Below are 13,988 nucleotides of genomic sequence, written 5' to 3'. Positions count from 1 at the left end.
CTGACTTTTGCCTAGGAGGGAAACGCTATTTATCTTACAAGGCTATAAACAAACCTGCCCTTTGCTCCAGAGGAAACACTATCTCTATCTTTCAAGAGCGTTCATCCTGGAAAAGACAGTCTGGAATAAAGACTATCAGTGGCCCTGCTCCCAAGATGTAAACAAACGTGAGAAACCTATGAAGAAATTTCCCATGAGTATGCCACTGTTGGCCACTCTAATTAATCTGACTTACAGAGGCTGGGACTGAATCCGTTTCATCTGTCTCATACAACATTTCATTAAGGCTACTATCAACAGCACTCCAAGTGCAGCAGGATGAGGCCAACCTGGAGTACTGACCACAGCCATACCCCACCCTCTAGCCCACCCGCCCAGGATCCTGAACATACTTTGCTGAACAAATTCCAGAAGCCAACAGAGTCTCTCTTAGGTAGCCAGATGCCTTTCTACTTTAGCTTCTGTATTGACTTTTCTTCTTGGCCCGAGGTGTTAATACAGTTATAGAGGGATGGATTAGAGATTGCACAGACTCTGCCTTGGTCTACATAGAAGACGTCCGGGCAATTCTATCAACAACCCTGACCAGTGAATTGAAGATGATCTGAATACCTTCCAGGGCCAAGGTGGTATCATTGATCACATCAGCTAAAGTCAGGGACAAATTTTAAATCATCTTTGTCTTTTTTTTTGCTCCAACTAAATCATTTACTTTCCCTTGAAGAAATGACTGAAAAAACACAACTCTGGAATAACAAAGCTAAACACAGCATTCTGAGTGTTGCGTGACACAACCAACCCTCTACATGACATGGTAATAAGGCCCATCGGTGGATATACCTATGGCAGAGGTTTTAAATTCCATACATACAGATTTAATAACTGCAAAGAAAAACATAAGCAAAAAAAATTAAAACAACAACAACCAAAAAAACGCTGCATATAGACGCTGTCCCTTTTGCATTGCACTTTAGAAGGAGGGCCAGCAGCACCCGGCCCCAACCCAGTAAATCAAGGGCAAAACCCCATCGACGATGCCCTCACCAGGTCTCCGCTCCACTCGGCGGTCTCTGCCTCGCTCGCAGTTGCCAGGGTGTTGGAACGGAGTCAAGCAGAGGGTTCTGGTAAGATCCCTCCATGTAAATAAATACCATGATTTTAGGACGGCCAGCCACCTCGTCTACTGGGAAATCATTTTTCAAGCTTGGGCATAAGAAACCTTATACAATTCTCATACATTTGAGAGTAAATGAGATTATTTGGAATAAATGCAAGTAACTCATTGTGTAGTGGCAGATTCAATAGCTACTGAAGGCATATTTTGGGGGTTAAAAAGACAAGTCAGGGTTTGCTGTACAAGATAAATCATCTTTTCTCATTGGATGAGTTGCACCATTAGGGAAAACTGTCTACAGGGTGCACATCAGTCAGTTATCCCACTGGAAAGCTTCCCAAAGTAGCAAAGCCTCATTTGGGAGAGATCTCTGTTCTTGTCTAAGGGCTACATGATCTACTTGTGGTGTTTTCTTAAATACTTGAAGGTCCTTATGGCCACCTGTAATGTGTTAAGGCAACATGTTTTGGGGAGAGAGGCAAGTTAATGCCCAGTTTCCACACAGGAAGTACACCTGGTGCCCCCAGAAAGAAAGTGTTCTTTAGAGTTGCTGAGGCCCCCAAGTGGGACTGACATCAGTCAGAGAGCACAGTCTGACAGTGTATCCAGTGTAATCTCCTGACTGGTGGGTGGGTTTTGGGGTTCCCAGGTCAGTTTGAATAATTGAGTCTAGACCTTATATTTTGGAGGGATGGCCTAAGGGCAGTCAGTCCAGCCTGTCTAATCTATCCATACAACCAGCCAAGTGTCATTCATCTGCCCCACTGAGTGACAGAGTGATGACTATAGAATGGGAGGGGAGAAGACATCCAGTGGAGCTGACAGTTGTTTCTTGCCTGGGAGGTACAGAAGCTAAGGCCATTCCCTGCTATTTCCAATAGACTTTTTTTTTTTTTTTTAACGTCTTTATTGGAGTTTAATTGCTTTACAATGGTGTGTTAGTTTCTGCTTTATAACAAAGTGAATCAGTTATACATATACATATGTTCCCATATCTCTTCCCTCTTGCATCTCCCTCCCTCCCACCCTCCCTATCCCACCCCTCTAGGTGGTCACAAAGCATTGAGCTGATCTCGCTGTGCTATGCGGCTGCTTCCCAGTAGCTATCTATTTTACATTTGGTAGTGTATATATGTCCATGCCACTCTCTCACTTCGTCCCAGCTTACCCTTGCCCCTCCCTGTGTCCTCAAGACCATTCTCTATGTCTGCATCTTTTTTCCTGTCCTGACCCTATGTTTTCAGAACCTTTTTTTTTTTTTTTTTAAAGATTCCATATATATGTGTTAGCATGCAGTATTTGATTTTCTCTTTCTGACTTACTTTACTCTGTATGACAGACTCTAGGTCCATCCACCTCACTACAAATAACTCCATTTCGTTTCTTTTTATGGCTGAGTAATATTCCATTGTATATATGTGCCACATCTTCTTTATTCATTCACCTGTCGATGGACACTTAGGTTGCTTCCATGTCCTGGCTATTGTAAATAGAGCTGCAATGAACATTGTGGTACATGACTCTTTTTTTTTTTTTTTCAGCAAGTGGCCAAGAAGGAGTTCACCGTGATGAGGCTCTGTAGCCAGCAGTCTGAAAACATTACCGGATCTTTCTGCTTTGGGAAGTTCACATTTCCCTTCCTCACAAGCTGCACCAAGACAGGCATGAAACTACATGACTCTTTTTGAATTATGGTTTTCTATGGAGGTTCCTTAAAAAACAAAAAATAGAACTACCATACGACCCAGCAATCCCACTACTGGGCATATACCCTGAGAAATCCCCAGGAATGTTGGTTTAAGCTGGTAACCAAATTTTCTGCACCATCATGAGTAGTTTCATGGGAAAATTTAGCTAATATCCCTTTGAAATCATCTGGTGCCACAAAGCAGCTCTCTTGGGGGCATCAGAGATTACCTATGTGAAGGGCGCAGCCAGATCTTCCCCATCCTTCCCTTTCAAAACCAGGGACCACAGACTGATATTTTGTAATGGCCTCATTGAATCTCTCCAGAGATTTATCTTTAGGGGGCATAGCTAGGATCATAACCTTGGTTAGGTCTTTTGGTTTGGAAGTGCTGCTAGAACGTTTCTTCAGCTTCCATATTTTGTCTTCTTGCTTGGCCTCAACCTTTGTGAGAGCCATCTCTCCAAGAAGTAGGAGGGCATCTAAAAGTTCCTTAACTTTTTGTCCATGTCGGATGGAGTTTCCAGCAGAGGTGAGAAGCCCCCTTTGTTTCCATAGCATGTCAAAAAATGTCCTACTCCAAAAGCATACCTGTTCTCTGTGTATACGTTGACTTTCTGGTCTTTGGATAATTGGCAAACTCTACTAAGTGTAAAATTTCTGTCATCAGGGCTGATTTTACCTCAGGTAGAGGACTATCTTCTAAAGAAAAGCTTAAATTAGTAGGTAAATATCCTGCTTGCACTCCAGTTTCGATTCTGAGGTATAATCTGTTTACAAGTAATATTAGGTCAGGGTTCTCAACAGGAGTTTCTAATACATTTGAGTAAGGTAAGGAGAGTTCCCTAACTGAGGTAAGTCAACCATGGGGTTCCCCTTCTTTTGCTAAAGTCAGGGAGTGGCTGGAATCAGGGTGTTGCAATGGTGAATAGTGATGTGAGAGGGAGAGAGTGGGTTAATTGGCTGGGTGAAAGAGTTGTCTCTTCTCATTAGGTAGTAATGTCTGGATTGCATGAGGAAATACAAGGCCAAGTAGGGAACCTAGAACTGTTTCAGCAGAAGCACTGACAGTTTTGCCTGGAAGCTACTGCGCTAAAGTAAGGGGGATAAGCCTTTACAACCAGGTCAGAGATGCAGCTCTAATAAGCAATGGGTGATAATTGTTCTTGTGAAGTTGAGTTAAAACTCTAAGGGTTTGTCTAGATTACTCATGCCACTGTTATGTAATCTTAAATTTACAAATGTTGCTGAAAGTTATTTTCTAGATTATCCCCGAATCACCTATAATTTTATTTTTGTTTGTTTGTTTGCATGTTTGAGTTATGATCCAATTGATTTAATAAGAATTATTTCAGGTTTGGCTCTTAGGGGGATTTGCCCTACTTTTGGGACCATTTTTTGACTCTCAGATTTACTGTGGAAAGAGGAATCCTCTAGATCCCTTTCTGGGTCAGACCAGTCAGCTTTTTCTTCTTTTTTTTAAAAAATTATTTAATTAATTTATATTTTATTTTTGTCTGCGTTGGGTCTTCATTGCTGCACACGGCCTTTCTCTAGTTGTGGCAGACAGGAGAGTGGGAAGATTTATACGGTCAGCCTTCCATATCCGTGGGTTCTACATCCACAGATTCAACCAACTGGGGGTCAAAAATATTTGAAAAAAATTACAGAAAGTTCCAAAGTCAAAACTTGAATTTGCTGTGCACTGGCAACTATCTGCATAGTATTTATATTGTATTAGGTATTATAAGTAATCTAGAGATAAATTAAACTAGATAATTGTGTAGGTTATATGCAAATACTATACTATTTTATACAAGGGACTTGAGCATCCTTGGATTTTGGGTCTTGGTCCTGGAACCAAACCTCTCCCCAACCCCTGCCGTGGATACTGAGGGATGATCGTAGTGGAAAAAAAGGGGAGGCTTCAGGTATGTTCTGACTGGAGGTTGTTGGCATGAGGAAGCTGCAGGTAGGCCGATTAGCAGTGAGAATCTTATGTGATTGGTTTGGGGAACATATTTGGCTTTCTCTGGTTGACCCTGAGTTGAAAAGGTGGGCCCAGAATAGGAAGGCTGGCAGTCAGTGACCAAATCCTGCCTGTTCTGGGTTTATCACTGCAGAGGTTGTGGTTTGGCTTCCTGGACTGCTTTCTGCAGGTTGTGGGTGAGAGTTCTATTGTCATATCTGGTCTGGCCATTGTCTGTTTGTATATTCAGTCTCCCAGTAGTAATCAGAGACACCTTAAATTATATTGTGTAGACAGATGTCCACTCCAGCTCTAGGGAGACTGGCTGCCCCAAACATGACCAATGTCAGTTTAAAATAGTCTGACTGTTGCCTATGCACAAAGTGGTTGTGAGAACTCAACCTGCAGGTCTAGTTCACCTGGGAAAGTAGAGAAAACCTGGGTTCTGTCTGTCCCTTCATTAATAACTATACATCTGGGGTGTGTACTCATCCTCTCTGTAACTCAACTAAAACGGACATAATGATAAGGTTTTATTTCCCTGAAGGCAAAGGACCAAACCAGATGTTCACTTGAAGTAGTTTCCAGCCCAGAGTCACGTGATTATTCTATAATTTTTATTTGATCCTAGTTCTCTCCACTGGGATGGCACCAGGCTGGTGGGTCAAATAGGAAATGTTCACTTGTGTGTGTGTGTGTTTCTTCCCTGAATGAAGCTGTGTCAGTGCATTAATTCATCCTCAGAGCTGTTTTGCTGTCATGGTGTAGTGGAAAGTTCTCTAAACCCAAAGGGAGATCTCTAGGGAGTTATAGCTCTGACATTTAGGAGGTGTGAGATTTTGAGTAAGTTTCTTAACATCTTTGTGTCTCAGTGTCCTCATCTGCAAGATGTCATTCTCTCACCTCAGTGTTGTTGGGAAAATAAGAGTATTAGTATGTGACCTCACATTGATTTTTGGTTCCATTAAAATTGCAGAATTGAATATAATGAAAAGGGAATTGGAAAAAATAGCTCAATTTGTTTTTCAATGCAGAGTTTAAAACTTAAAAAACGTTGAGAACCATGGGAAATACTTTTCAGACAGTTCATTCATAAGCCAGCAAGTGGGATTCCATAAACCACTTAACTAATGGGAACCCTCAGGTGGTTTATTAGTGGAGATTGAAGAGAGAATATTTTTCTTTCCTGTGTCAGAAGTAGTAGCTCTCTGGTAAGTAATTTCACATCTGCATCTAATGGTTTACTTTAGAAGTCTCATGTTTCTTTGGCATTTTCCCTGGGGAGGAAGAAAGAGAGAAGATAAGTGAGGGAAAGAGAGATTCTCTTTAGCGATTCATCATTTTAATTTTGGAATGTTCGTGGAGGAAGGGCGCTTATCCTACTGTGTATCTTGGGCTTTAGGACTGAGTTCACGAAATGGCTTAAAATTCTTCCTTTTTTTCTTTTCTAATCTTTTCTTTCCTCCCTTTCTCCTTTCCTTCCTTCCTTTCCTTCTTTCCTTTGTCCCTTCTTTCTTCCTTCCTTCCTTCCTTCCTTCCTTCCTTCCTTCCTTCCTTCCCTCCCTCCCTCCGTTCTTTCTTTCTTTCTTTCTTTCTTTCTTTCTTTCTTTCTTTCTTTCTTTCTTTCTTTCTTTCTTTCTTTCTTTCTTTCTTTCTTTCTTTCTCATGACTATGAGAACTGGGCTCAAAATGCACCATAAGTGAACCTTTCTCTGGAGCTTTTTGAAAACATTTTACTGATAATGTCATAGTACATCATTATAAGGTCATCAGGAGTACATTTTGGCCCTTTGAGGAAGGGGAAGGTTCTGGTCAAGCACCTATCACTTGGGCAGCGGGACATTTTTCTTAAATTCCCATGTCATTAGAAGGTAAGTTTAGTTCTTATTTCTTTGTTTGACACTTCTTACTTCTGTTCTGATTCATATTACTGATTTATAAAGTGGGTAGAGATGCCCAAGAATTTTGTAGAATATGATTGAGAGGATGCTGAGTGGTACTACCCAGACCCTCCCTTCAGGACTGACAGTGTTAGCAGCTGGTGGCTTTCAGCTTAGTTTCTCTGGGAGAATTGCCCTCAGCAGGAGAAAGCCACCTTGCCCAAGATTATTTCCTGAGGGCAGCCCACTTCCTAGGATGGGTCAACACAGGGGTATTAAAGCAGGGCTCCTTGCTTCAATTTGGGACAATACTGAAGGAGCATCCCAGCTCCAGAGCTCCCAGAGGGAAGGGATGAGGCCTTTGTTGTGACTGTCTCAATGTTCCCTCTTCTCAGCCTTATCTTGCTTGCTTCTCTGCCCCACAGGTTAGATCCCCGGAGGACTCACCAATAAGCTTCCTGCACACAAATCTCCATCTCAACAATCTATTTCTTGGGGAATCTGTAACAATGACCAAAACATTTTGCATAAAGGAACCATATTACTCTCCTTTTCTCATTCCCCTCTTCAGAATCAAACGTCTCTTAATTTCCCTAATGGAAGAACAACAAAAAACATTTCACAATAGAAACTTTGAAGTTCACATCAAGGACTGCCTTCAGAAAACATGGATTGGTTAAGAAATTTTACAGCACTTAGCATCTTTCTCAAACTTATTCCACATTTTTTCTGTCCCTCCTAAATAGTCAACTATTATTTATAATGATTGATCAGAAGTGAATAAAGGGCAAGTATTGGATAATTCTTTAATTGTGGAAAAATATACAGTACATAAAATTTACCATTTTAACCATTAACACTGTTGTGCAACCATCTCCACAATCCATCTCCAGAACTTCATCCCAAACTGAAACTCTGTATCTATTAAACAACATGGATAACTCTTGACCTGATACTGTAGTTTTTGTTCCTCTTCATTCTAAAAAGTTGGGTTTGGGGAAAGGAGAGCAGGCAGAAATACCAGATGATTCCAAAGAACTTGGCGTTGTGCAAATAGTGATTGCTAAAGGTAAAAACAAAGTGACTAAAAAAGTGCTGGGAAGTTGGGTGTTCGAAGATTAGTATTTCTAAGATTGCAAGTTCTAAGACGCCTGTGGGATAGAAAGAGTTAATACAAAATATTTTGGTCGTTGACTCCTTAGATTTTTTTCCTTAAAAAAAATACCTTTGTTGCTTTTCACAAGCTTAGTGTTAAAAAAATAACAAGAAACAACAGAAGATAATACAAACAATTTGAGCCTACCATAAAAAAAAAACGTTATTAATGCTTGGTCAATATCTTCCTAGGTATCTTGCTACGCATACGATCCAATACTCAAATACACTTTTCCAAAAATGTGGTTGCAATCTGCCTTGTGATATATTTGGATCTCCCACAATATATTTTGTCCATCTCCTTAGGCACCACAGATCTTTAGAGCTGAAAGGGAGATTGGAAATAGAGTCATTAGGGCCCTTATATCCTGCTGGAAATGTGAAGGGCTTGAGAGGTCTCTGCACAGAACAAATACAGACATTTCACTGGCTATTTTAAGTCTAATACAATTCAAGGGAAATACAAAACAGCTCTCTTTAAAAAAACTTTGGACTACTAAATGTGTTCATGCCACTTTACTTATTAAACTTATCATTTTAGTCATTGATTTTTGTTTTCTCTGGTTTATTTTCACTTCCCAGGTTTTAGTTTTTATTAAATTTATACATGCACATATCTTACAGTGGAAAACAAGAGTTGTTACAAAAAACTCCAGAAGTCCCCCCCCCTGCACCCTTTGTATATGCCTCCCTGAAGGCAATCACTTTAAAGTCATTTTTTTAAAAACTTTCCTATCTTTAAATAACATGCATATGTGGGTACTTGTTCAGTTTTTGGCATTATCCACCAACTTTCCACTATGACAGATGAGGCATTATGCCTTCTATTCACACCTCACTGTCACCTGTTCTTAACTTCCTTTCCCATTCACTCCCATTCTGTCCCCTCAATACAAGGAGAAAATAAGGGGGAAATCACTTTAGTAAATTAAGGCTAGAGCGCCATTGTCCTCTAGTCTGGTTCAAAAGTTAAAAATCATTTTTACCCTTGTACTTTGAAAGTGACCTTTTTTTTTTTTCATCTCTGGATCTTTATCTTCAGTGTTCTGAATTTCATAAATACATGCTATGCTCTCAGCCCTTAGTGAGCCCTTTCAATCTGGAAATCATGTTCTTCCATTTGGGGAGTTATTTCACTGATGATTTTCTTCTGTTTTCTCCATCTCTCTCGAGCTCTTTTTTTGGCTATTGGATCTCTGGGATCAGCCTTCTAATTTTCTTCTATTTTCTCCTCTATTTGTCAGGTCCTTCTGTTTTGTTCTACTTTCTAGGAAATTTACTTGACTTTCTATTCCATAAAGTGACTTAAAAAAACACAAATGTATCATCTTACAGTTCTGAGGGTTAGAAGTCTAACGTGAATCTTACGGATTAGAGTCAAGGAGTCTGAAGGGCTATGTTCCTTTCCAGAGACTCTTGGGAAGAATCTTTCTTTGCCTATTCAGGTTGTTGGCAGAATTCAGTTTCATTCGATTGTAGGGCTGCAGTCTGCATTTTCCTGATGGCTGTCAGCTAGGGGCTCTTCCAGCTTCCAGCGGCACCCACCTTGCTTGGCTCCTGGTCCCCTTCCTTCATCTTCAAATCCAGCAACAGTGAGTGGTGTCTCTCTCATGCATCTAATCTCTCCTCTCCTTCTACTGTGGCATCTCTCAGCCTCTGGCCAGAGAAGTTCTCAGCTTTCAAGGGCTCATTTAACTAGATTGGGCCCACTTGATAATCCAGGGTGATCTCCTCATTTCAAGATCCCTAACCTTAATCTGGAAAACTAAATATCTCTGCAGGGATGAAATGACCTGCATGTCATTGAGTCGAATGCTAGTTTAAAAATGCACATGGGCTTCCCTGGTGGCGCAGTGGTTAAGAATCCGTCTGCCAATGCAGGGGACACGGGTTCGAGCCCCGGTCCGGGAAGATCCCACATGCCATGGAGCAACTAAGCCCATGCGCCACAACTGCTGAGCCTGCACTCCAGAGCCCATGTGCCACAACTACTGAAGCCCCCGCGCCTGGAGCCCGTGCTCCACAACAAGAGAAGCCACCACAATGAGAAGCCCATGCACCACAATGAAGAGCAGCCCCCGCTCGCCGCAACTAGAGAAAGCCCATGCGTAGCAACGAAGACCCAACACAGCCAAAAATAAATAAATAAAATAAAATAATTTTTTAAAAAAGCACAAATACTGTTAATCACTTAATTATTGAATCTATACATAATTAGTGCAATTTATATCAGACAGTAGTTTTAAAGATACATGAAAATACTGAGAACAGTGATGTTTGACGCTCCAGGAGAAAAGGGACCGTGGCTCTCCCTGCACTCCCCTCCCCACCAAGCTCCCACGATGTAATTGGATAAACACACAGAACTCAAAGTGGCTAAAAAAATAGAAGGAACATTAAGTGGTCTATGGCTTTTCTTAACATAGCCAAAATCAATAACTTGAGATCTCTTCCTGTTAACATTTAGGGATTTACATGTCTAACTTCCATTAGTATTAAGTACTCTTTCCTGCCAATATCCATTTTTATGCATTTTAAAGTTGTTTATATCATATTCACAGTCAGTTTTTTACATAGCTGAGAGAATACAAGATGGTTGTAATATTTTCTAAAGCAATTAAGTGTTAATTACCTGTTATTAAATCAATATTTCTCCAAAACTTGTCCTTGATTCCTTGGCCTTCCTAACTTTCACCTAGTATATGTACCTCATTTGCTTCCATAGCTCAACTGTCAAGAGTCTGTCTTTCTGCTGGAATATGATCACTTTTTCAAAATTGTGGTATCATAGGCCTTTAGTGGCTTGACTGATCAGAGAGCCAGAACTGCCCTTAGAAACAGTTTGGGTTGACAGAGCTAGCAAATAAAAACACAGGACCCCATTAAGAATTTCAGATAAACAATGAATAAATTTTTTTTTAGTATAAGCGTGTCACAAATGTTGCAGGGGATAAACTTATACTAAAGAATTATTTGTTGTTTATCTGAAATTCAGATTGAACTGGGTGTCCTGTATCTTATCTGGCAATCCTAGACCCAGGCTACTGGGGACCCCCGTACGGGGCCCTGGGCTTTAGAGATCACCCACCAGTGCTTTTCCTCAGGGTAAGGAATCCTTGGCACCAAATGGACATACCCATCCATTCCTGCACCCTCTTATACACCATGCCCTGGGTGTCTGCAATCCTAGTCTACAACTACAGGTGTGACCAAGGGATAGCTGATGGGAAAGGGTGGATTGAGATGGGATTTCTGGCTGAGGTGCCTGGGCACAGGAGCATGCCAGGCCAGCATGACTGTAGGACAGAGTCCTAGGTAAAAAGACCAAGCCAGAAGAAAGGGCCAGGGCCTTTGTTTGTACCCTCACCCTGGGTCCCACAAATGTGAGGGGTGGGCCTGCAGCGAGCCTCTGGCCATATACACATTTTGTGTGCTTTCTGCTGGCTATTAGATGGGGAATGGGTACAACGAGGGCAGAGTGGATAGTTTCCACTTATAATGTATGGCTTCTGTTTCTAACCTCTTTAATATTTTCATTTGCTTCAATTCATCTGCTTTTTGCTACACTTTCTTTTTTTTTTTTTTTTTTGGCCATGCCATGCAGCTTGTGGGATCCCAGTTCCCCACCCAGGGACTGAACCCCGGGCCACAGCAGTAAAAGCACCAAGTCCTAACCACTGGACTGCCAGGGAGTTCCCTTGGTACATTTTCTTGTAGAAATTTCACCAATGAATGGATATTTGAAAAAAGAAACTAAAAAAGAAAAAAAAAAAAATCCATGTCACCATTAACAACAACAACCCTGCAAAGTAAATCTAGTGTCTCTCTCCTGTACTGAGCCTTTTAAAGGATGGTTCGGTTAAACGCACCCCGATGCTCAGTTTAAGTGCGAGCCATTCTCCAGAGATTCCTCGGTGTGCTAAAACATAAGCTCTATTCATTTTAGACGTAACACAGCATGAGTTGTAAGTACACCAAGTACAGATTCTATTTGTCAAGAAAAAAAATTAAGTAGAAGGAAGACACAAGAGAAAAGTAGGCTTTTGTGGAACTAGTACATGCTAGGTTGTTTGTAATATAACCAGTGCTTATTTAGCCTTGTAGAGAAAATTAAGCTAATATTTGTCTAAGGTTCAGGGCTGCATGAATCCACCTTATGCTGGTACATGCCAGGAAGGGAATTTTAAAATGGCATGTTGTATCAGTTAGGATTTTTTTGGCTCAGTGTAACAGGAAGCCAACTCTAGTGGTTTAAAAAAGTCAGGCGTTTATTTTTTCTCCCGTAAGAAGCAGGTCCATGATGCCACTGAAGACCCAGGCTCTTTCTGCCTTTCTACTCTGCCAAACGTGGCTGTGGTTTTCTTCTTCATGTTTCAAGATGGCTGCTGCCCCTCTAGGATGGAAGGGGGAAGCTACAGAAGAAAAATAATGTTTCCAAGTCTTTCTTTTTTTAAAATTGAAGTATAGTTGATTTACAATATTGTGTTAATTTCAGTTGTACAGCAAAGTGATTCAGCTATACATACATATATATCTATTCTTTTTCAGATTCTTTTCTGTTATAGGTTATTACAAGATATTGAATATAGTCCCCTGTGCTATACAGTAAATCCTTGTTGTTTATCTATTGTATATATAGTAGTGTGTATCTGTTAATCCCATACTAATTTATCCCTTCCCCTCTTTCCCCTTTGGTAACCATAAGTTTGTTTTCTACATCTGTGAGTCTGTTTCTGTTTTGTAAATATGTTCATTTGTATTATTTTTTAGATTCCACATATAAGTGATATCATATGATATTTGTCTTTCTCTGGCTGACTTACTTCACTTAGTATGATCATCTCTAGGTCCAGCCAAGTCTTTCTTTCTGAATGATTTCTTGGAGGTTTCTTGCTCATATCTCATTGGTCATTAATGTGTCAGAGTGCCACCTCCAGCTGCAAGGGAGGTTAAAGTGGCCATGTTTCAGCTGGACACACCGCTATCCCAAATAATATTTGGGTTCTCTTGGGAAGAAAAATGGTAAAGCTGGGTATGAGGTATGCTATTAGCATCTGTATGCTATTAGCCACAGATGCGAACAAGCAGATAAATTCTTCAAAACACAAGTCATTTTTCTCTCCCAACATACGTTAACAGTCAGGTTCATCACTATATAGCAAGTTAAATAGATATGAATAGAATAAATCATATTTTGAACCAACACTATTTTCAAGTGCTATTTTTTTGTCCACAAGTTAGTCCATAGGTTGAGAGATTGTCTTTCCAGCCATTTATTTGAGCAGCAGCTAGTCAAAAATTCTTGACCACATTATAGAACTTCCTGCCAATGCCAACATTTACCTTACTGGTACATTTAAAAGGTCATTTAAAAGAAAAAAAAGCTATCATTGCACCTCTTTGTTACAAACACTGGATTATTAGTAGATACAATGTACCTCTTTTTAAATTTAAACCTGAAAGCTAAACTTACAATATTGACTAAATGCATGGCATAATTAAAGCAATGAAACCATGACTCAAATGATCCTTGACCTCCTGAAGCTCATAAGCTGCTAGGTTATGACCTAGTAGGGCTGTGAAACAGACAAACCTATGGCTGTAGCAGGCTGGCCTGGGAGATGAGTCCCAGGGGTGAGTGCCACAGGAGAGAAGCCAAGTGCAGTGGGAGTAGGAGCAGTCAAAGAGGAGAGGTCTCAATGGATTTAGATAAACAGAATAAACCTCACGAGAAGACGCTGGCAATGCAGGTGGGAAAGAGATACACTGACTTAACAGCGCAATGGACAGAAAACATGGAGTTGCTTCAGGTAACTACTGCTAATTAAAAAACATACTAACAAAAGCCTAGCGTGTGTGAAGTAGTAGGCGACGCTGCGGGCTGAAGGCCAAGCCAGAGTCTCCACGTAGCACAAAAAGAAGCTTGCCTTACTCGTAGCCGCAGACAGCTTAGGAAACTGGGTTACCACCTAAGAACTATGTGCTAATCAAAGTGACTTCACGGAAGATGAGAAACTGCAGAACACTTTGGAAATAGAGTGCTAATGCTAATAACGAGAAGTGTTATTACAGGAACTTCAAACTGTCCGTTGATCAATGGACATGAAGCCTCCAATTATATTTTCAAAAGATCCCTGTTGATAATTCTACCCTTTGGTTAACTTAATTCATTTCCAACATTTC

This window comes from Eschrichtius robustus, chromosome 17 (assembly GCF_028021215.1).
Source record: "Eschrichtius robustus isolate mEscRob2 chromosome 17, mEscRob2.pri, whole genome shotgun sequence".
Taxonomy (NCBI): Eukaryota; Metazoa; Chordata; class Mammalia; order Artiodactyla; family Eschrichtiidae; genus Eschrichtius; species Eschrichtius robustus.
This window is presented reverse-complemented; position numbering follows the sequence as displayed.